Raw genomic sequence first — 8,063 nt, 5'->3', positions numbered from 1 at the left:
CCAGTCGACACTCGCAATAGGTGTTTAACTAATGTTAATTTAATGCTTTCTTCTTGGTTGTTGGTAGTAAATCCGACAGCTTAAGCACAATTTACTGCAATTGTTAAGTGGTAAGAGTTTCGACTCCTCACACCAACTCCGCGAAAGTCATCTTTTACATTGGTTTTGTGTATTTTCCTACAGGGTATGTATTCACTAACAACTTCAAACGAACTCGCGTCAAACATATGCAGAACTTAATTAATATATTTTATGCTNTTTCCTACAGGGTATGTATTCACTAACAACTTCAAACGAACTCGCGTCAAACATATGCAGAACTTAATTTATATATTTTATGCTTTTGGTCGCATAAACTCGAAGCACAGCTGCTTTTGGTCTTTTGCCGTCGCTTTGTAATTTGTTTAGTAATTTCAAAAAAAGAATTGCTGCAGAAGTATCTTTGACACTTTCCGGCAAATCAATAAAAATCTTCTGACAGACTTAGGAATCGCTGGCAAAGGTAGACAGCAGAAACATAAACAGCAACGAGAGCAATTTTAGTCGTCAAGAGCTTCACCACATTCGAAAGTGTCCATAGGTTTTGAAAATGTTTGCGGACATAGTCGAGTAAGGTGTCTACTTACTTAAAATAGTGTTTTCCTATTTTTCGATATTGTCAACGGCGACGAATGTAATTGCGCCTTTTCCGATAAATTGATGTGTTTGTATTTATGTATGTATGCGTGCCTGTTTGCCAGCTTGTAACACGCGTACGAACATTGAAAGACATTAAAATTCTTTATAGTTAAAAAAGTGGAAATGAATTGATGGCAACACTCAAAGAAATCACAGCTAATTTGTTAGGCAACATATCGTCACCGCCGCCGCTGTTGCTGTTATGCTTCAGACCATTGACGTTGTCATAGTTTCACAGTTGTTGTTGTAACTTTTGTTGCTGCTGATGGCGGCTTCCATGCCACCGTCGGCCATAATGATGGGCGCCGTTCGAGCTGACTGTCAGGCATTCAGTCAGGCGGTCGGCCGATAAGTCAATACAAATGGCCAGATCGTACGCCTCAATTGGTGTTGTGACACGTTAACGGCAAAGCGTCAACTGTCGCAACAACGTAAAAAAGAANCTGCTGATGGCGGCTTCCATGCCACCGTCGGCCATAATGATGGGCGCCGTACGAGCTGACTGTCAGGCATTCAGTCAGGCGGTCGGCCGATAAGTCAATACAAATGGCCAGATCGTACGCCTCAATTGGTGTTGTGACACGTTAACGACAAAGCGTCAACTGTCGCAACAACGTAAAAAAGAAAAAAAAACACAACAATAAAACAAATAGCCAAACAAAAATTAAGAGACAAAGTACCAAAAACATTATACGCGACAGAAATAAAAAGGCCGAACCAAAGGTATCAATAATGAAAACATAAAAGAAAGTAAAACGAAAAAAAAAACAATGTGAAAAACAACGACAACCACACTAAAGTGGAAAAGTGTCAGGCGGAAGTGTGTCATGGATATTTCAAAAATAGCTGCCGACACAAAAACAATAGCAGCTACAATTAAATCTCGACACTCCCCGCTGGCCATTTGATTGCTGTTGTCATGTCTATCGTGTATTAGCTGCATTACTACACTGTGTTGCATAAGCAGAATCCTATGGTCCAGCTAATACTAAATGGATTAACACAGAATCTGAGTATTATTGCCTTTAGTTTATCATATTTGATGCGTTTTAGTTCCCTAGGGAACAAATAATTTCGATGTATGTAGTACGATTTTCATGTTAGCATAAAATAGCGTAAAGGTGGCCACAAAAAGATGCGATACTACCGGTGCGATAAAAAAATTGACGGTATTCGATCAATACAAACCACAGTATTCAGAATATAAAGAATGCCATAAAAAAGATGAAGAACCGCAGTGTATCGTACCGAACCTGTTTGAGGACCTCTACTTTTTATCGTTATCGGTATCGGTTATCGGTAGTATCGCATCTGTTTGTGGCCACCTTAAAGTACATCAGAAAGGATCAAAATTGATGGAGTGAGGTTGAGCCGTTGTATTCTGCTGCCACGGTAGGACCGTGTGGTGTTTCATCCTGAAGTTCTTCTCCCTTCAGTTTTCCCTAAATTGCATTCAAAATCGCTCACTGTGTTCTTTTAAAGCAAATTGTTTTACACAACTTACCCCAGATATTAAAAGTAGCTAATAGTAAGGTGCCAGAATTTTTTAACATTCTAGGAGGACAAATTCTCCACATTGAAAACACAAAATTTTTTTTATATTTGTTTTAACTCATACATACATAAGTAACGAATAAACTAACAATTCAAAGTTTCTCTAAACACAAGTCAAACAAGTTAATAGTACACTGCGTTGCATAATTATAAGACCGCCACATATTAACAAGTTTTGACCATTTATTTTTATATTATTTAAGTTCAATTATTTTCTCATAATAATATAGTTCATTCTATAACAAACAACACACAAATCCATACTTCCAACTTTGTGCAAAATTTATAAAAATTCAGCAAAATATTTAACACTTTTTTTAAGAATTTTTGAAAAAATTTTGCGTATGTAGCCCAAGCAATTTTAGTAAAATTAAGTGCTANACCTTTTGAATAAGTAAATAACTAAACTGGCGAATTTGTGGCCGTAAAAACTCTCCCATTTGGAAAATTTTTTATTTAAATTTTAAAAGGTGTCAGTGCGCAAATGTTATAACCAGGGAACGGATTTTATGGAAATTGCCCTTTTTCTGCTAAAGAGATAGAGTATATTCGATTAAGAATGTCCACGATTTAGCTTTTCCTGATTCCATATATACACATTTGATGTTGCCTTTTTTTGCCTTTTTTAAGATATTCGCCTTTTCTACCTTTAAAAAAGTGATTATGGCATTAAAAATTTTTTTTAAAGATGAAAAAATATTCACATGCCCATACGGCTTATAGAAGCGCAGGGACCTCTTGTGAAATTGGTGTTGGAAAAATGCAAAGCCTTTTTCTCAGCTAACGTAGGCTTGGAGACAATAAAGGGTGTGGATAAAATTGTAAAGGGCGAGGAAAACGCCCTTATTCCTGATAATATGAACGTTTCAAACGTTCCATATTTAAATTGGGCTCCACTTGTATCAACTTACGTCGAGCGCACATTTAGTACATTCAAGGCTTTTCTTCGCAAAAATCGAATGAAAATGCTGTCAAAAAACTTTAAAACGCATCTTGCGGTTCAATGTTACTACAACTATACAGATTAAAGTTTTATGAGTTAGAAACTCGAAAGGATAAAATAGTCCAAGATTCAAAGTACAAAATTTTCATATAATGAAACTAGTTTATAGTTTATCTCTTTTTACTTGTAATATAAACATTTCTAAAATAAATGTATTTTTTGATTGTTCTTCGTATTTTCTGTCTTTTTTTAGTGCTTTATTTTGCTTTTTTGCAATACTTAGTGCCTTTTCCTGCCATTTTCGCTATTTTATTTTGCATTTGCAGCCTATTTCGTTATTTTATTTTGCCTTTTTTATAGGTTTTTAGGNGGCATTCAAAATTTTTTTTAAAGATGAAAAAATATTCACATGCCCATACGGCTTATAGAAGCGCAGGGACCTCTTGTGAAATTGGTGTTGGAAAAATGCAAAGCCTTTTTCTCAGCTAACGTAGGCTTGGAGACAATAAAGGGTGTGGATAAAATTGTAAAGGGCGAGGAAAACGCCCTTATTCCTGATAATATGAACATTTCAAACGTTCCATATTTAAATTGGGCTCCACTTGTATCAACTTACGTCGAGCGCACATTTAGTACATTCAAGGCTTTTCTTCGCAAAAATCGAATGAAAATGCTGTCAAAAAACTTTAAAACGCATCTTGCGGTTCAATGTTACTACAACTATACAGATTAAAGTTTTATGAGTTAGAAACTCGAAAGGATAAAATAGTCCAAGATTCAAAGTACAAAATTTTCATATAATGAAACTAGTTTATAGTTTATCTCTTTTTACTTGTAATATAAACATTTCTAAAATAAATGTATTTTTTGATTGTTCTTCGTATTTTCTGTCTTTTTTTAGTGCTTTATTTTGCTTTTTTGCAATACTTAGTGCCTTTTCCTGCCATTTTCGCTATTTTATTTTGCATTTGCAGCCTATTTCGTTATTTTATTTTGCCTTTTTTATAGGTTTTTAGGTCCTAAAAATCCGTTCCCTGGTTATAACTTTTGACCCGTTGAAAAAAGTTATAAAAAAGAGGTTTCTCGTTTATAGAAATTAGAATAAGTGGCAAATTTCCCGGACCTGTGTTATTTTTGATTATGAAATTGGATGTGAAATAACAAATTTTCTAAATTTTTTAAGCATATTTGTGCTCCGACGCAACGAACATACTTGTTTTAAGCCATATTACAAAAGCTTTTATCAAGATTAAAAATCCCCACACCCAAATATTGCCATTGATAAAATTTATACATATCTCGCAAACAAAATGACTTATGATGGGCAATAATTTTAGACGTTAAGACGTTTCGCTAGCTAGTCTTTCGGTGTTGTAAAAAGTAATACACCTTTCCTACGGCACCGTGAATTACTTTGTTCGATCTTCCAATTGCGATCGCGAATTATACTAAGATCCCACGGCACGTAATTCGCTCTCCCATTCGTAATTGGCTCTATCGTTTGTAATAGGCACCCCAATTACCCTTCCAATTACGTGATTCGCCATGCAAAATATTGAGAGAGAATTATTTCATTTATAGGTAATTCAGATCCTATTACCATGCGAATTACGAACAAATCGCTGCCGTCTCTAATTTTAATCGGAAATTTATTGATTTCAGCTGTCAAAGCAAGAGAGAATAGAAAAGGGGGAAATGAAGGAAAAACGCAATGAGTTGTCAAATCGAATTAGGAATGGGTCGTGTAAACAGGGTTATTCACCAAAGTAAAACAGAAGCGAACTACGTAATTTGCAGTGATTGTGGGACATAGTATTACCCCTTTCCCACGGTCACATTCTTAGTTCGATTCGACATTTCTCTCTCTTTGTGTTTTTTTTCGCTATAAAATTTATGCAAAATGTAAGCATTTAAAAATGTATAAGTTTCCGTATTACAATGGACAATGGGGATGTACACATGTAGAAAACTTTACTTTTCGTACTCAGGAAAAGTGCCAGTTTTTATTTGTGAACTGGTGTCGATAAATTTCCGATAAAAAATAGAGACGGCAGCGATTTGTTCGTAATTCTCAGGGTAATTGGATCTGAATTACCAACAAATGAGGTAATTCGCTCTCAGGGTAATTGGAGTGCGAATTACGAATGAGAGAGCGAACTACGTAATGGGGGTGCCGTGAGAAAGACGTATTAAATAAGGTTAAAAGGCGTCTACACTTTTCAACTCTCACAGGCGGTTAGTTGAATCAAGAGTTAACATAATTTAACTGAAAGTCGAAAAATGTAAATACAAAGATTGTGTACGATGAGGACATAATAATATTCTGAACGAAATTTTTTAAAAATCTCAACCCTGCTATAAAACTTGAAAAGGAGGACAAGGATGACATTTTTTCTCAAAATAAATCTAAAAAATAATAATTTTTTATCCACCTATCTATTACAAAGACCAAAACTTATTACATACAAGTAATTTGTAAGCAAAAAACAAAACCGACTTCAATTCTCATTTAAAAATCTAAGATTATCGTTAATTTCTTCATGATCAAATTAGCGGGTTTAAGTGTGTAGTGACAGCTTTCCTTAAAAAAAAAAAAGGAATTATATAAATCGGTTAACGTGGTCCAAAGTTATGCGGTAACGAATTGATAACCTTCTCATTTTTGTGAAGTCGGCTAAAAACAAAAATTCAAAAATTTTATTGAGCACAACACAACATTAATTTAATGCTGGGTTATGGAAAACTTAGGCTTGACTTGACTTTGACGCGATTACACAGCGTGTCCCTATTACCTTTTCTCTTCATTTTTATTCTCAGCACTTGTGTATGTACACGTAAATTTTAAACGTTTAGTTTGTTTTTACACCAAAATAGCTTAAAAATTACTCTAAAAATAAATGTATTTTCCCGTTTAAATTGTGATTGTGTTTATTTAATTTTCTGTTTTTATTTGAAAGTTTGTTTTTCGATTGCCAGATGAATTACATTTATACAAAAAATTATATTTGTGTCTCACATTTGAAGGGTTTTATAAAAAAATTAAATGGCAGCATGATTCTCCCACGGCTCTCTTTACACTTAGAAATTTATCTTGGAAACAGGGTGTCCAGATTGTTTCAAGAAAAGAGAAATTTTTGAAAAAAAATCGCCAAAAATCCCCTTTTTTTTAAATAAAATTCATGAAATCGATTTAACAAATCTTTTATTTTAAAAATGAAATCTTGTTATAATATAGTTTTTAAAACCAAAAACGAATATAATACCTTCAGAAGGTAATAATAAATAACACAAATCACTTATGTAATAGTGACGTACAAACAATTTTCTTTAAAAATACGCATACTTTTTAAAAATATTTGTTTCAACACATTTTGCAATGCGACTACGCAATTATTACATTTATTATAACTCATATTAATTGATTAATCGCACAATCCGCTTTTAAGAGCGCGGCGCTAAAAATAAAATAAAAACCTATAGTAAGGCGAGATCAGCTATTTCCCCAATTTCTTCAAAATCATCTATAGTGTCTGAATGATTTACATTTCTGTTGTTGTCATATATTGAGCGATTAAACCTTGATAACATACTTTTGATATTCGAAACGTGTTGCAGAAAAACCATTAGCCTTCATATAAAACTTTATTCGAACTACTGAATGGCTTTTTAACCTCATCCTATTTCGAATCATAGGTTTTGTTGAAATCATTACGAAAAAAACGCGCTCAACAAAAGCATGTGAGTGAAGGCCACTTTACTTATATTACCAAACATTATTCTCAAAGTTTCTAAGTGAAGCTGGTTTTTTGAGTAACTACATACACGCGCTGCTCATTTTCCAGATATACAATTTTCAAGTCAAAGCAGGTCTAAGTTTTGCATAACTGAGTTTTTACATTTTGGTAGAAGTTATAGCTGCTATTTCGGAAATCAAAAATTATTGAAGTACTTTTGCGTTCAATCATATCGATATATTAATACGCTAACATAAATTTTGTCTCCGTTCGTTTGGCGATTCTACCGAACCGATTTCAAAACCAAGAACATCGTTGGAAAGGCATTTTACCGTAGATGAGCAGAGTTTTTATGTTGCTGCAACGTGTTCAATTTGACATGTTTCGCCTGTTGTTTCACTACACATTTAAAATTAAGCTTTAAAATAAAGATAAATATGAAGATGAAGAAATAAATGATAACGATGAAGTCAAAAAAAAAGAAGGCAAAAGTGAACATAAAGACGAAAATGGAGACAATGACAGATACATAAGAATTAGGGTAACTAAAAGGGTAAGAACATTTCTTGAATTTATGAAGTCAAACTTCTTTAGCGGCAGTTGGTTGGTTGGGAGTAAATTGTCAAATTCTAGGGCAATAATGCACATGGAAATAGTTCTCAGCGGTTTAGCGGTTTGAGAATAAAAACAAAAACAAAGATGCCTAGAGGCAAAAACGAAGGTCAAAGTAAATTTAAACACTTTAAGGTAAAGGTGAAGAGGAATATGTAAAAATAAAGATAAATATGAGGATGAAGATCGATATTGTTATCGATATAAAACTCGATATTTTTATCGATATAATAATCGATATTGCTATCGATAAAATAATTGATACTGTTATTGATTAAATAACCGCTATTGGAATCGATATAATAATCGATATTGTTATTGATACAATAATGGATATTGTTATCGGTATAATAATCGATTAAGTAATTGATTTTGTTATCGATTTAGTCATTTATATTGTTAACGATATGTACAATAATCGATACTGATGATTGTTATATTAATCGAGAAGTTAATCGATTTTACAATCGTTGTATTTTTCTATATGTTTATGGATATTGTTATCAGTATTTTTATCGACACAGTTATCAACAGGGTTATCG

This window comes from Rhagoletis zephyria, unplaced genomic scaffold, assembly GCF_001687245.7.
Source record: "Rhagoletis zephyria isolate East Lansing unplaced genomic scaffold, Rhagoletis_zephyria_1.1 Rzeph_scaffold_00903, whole genome shotgun sequence".
Classification (NCBI taxonomy): Eukaryota; Metazoa; Arthropoda; class Insecta; order Diptera; family Tephritidae; genus Rhagoletis; species Rhagoletis zephyria.
The sequence above is the reverse complement of the archived record's forward strand: the minus strand, read 5'-3'. Positions refer to the sequence as shown.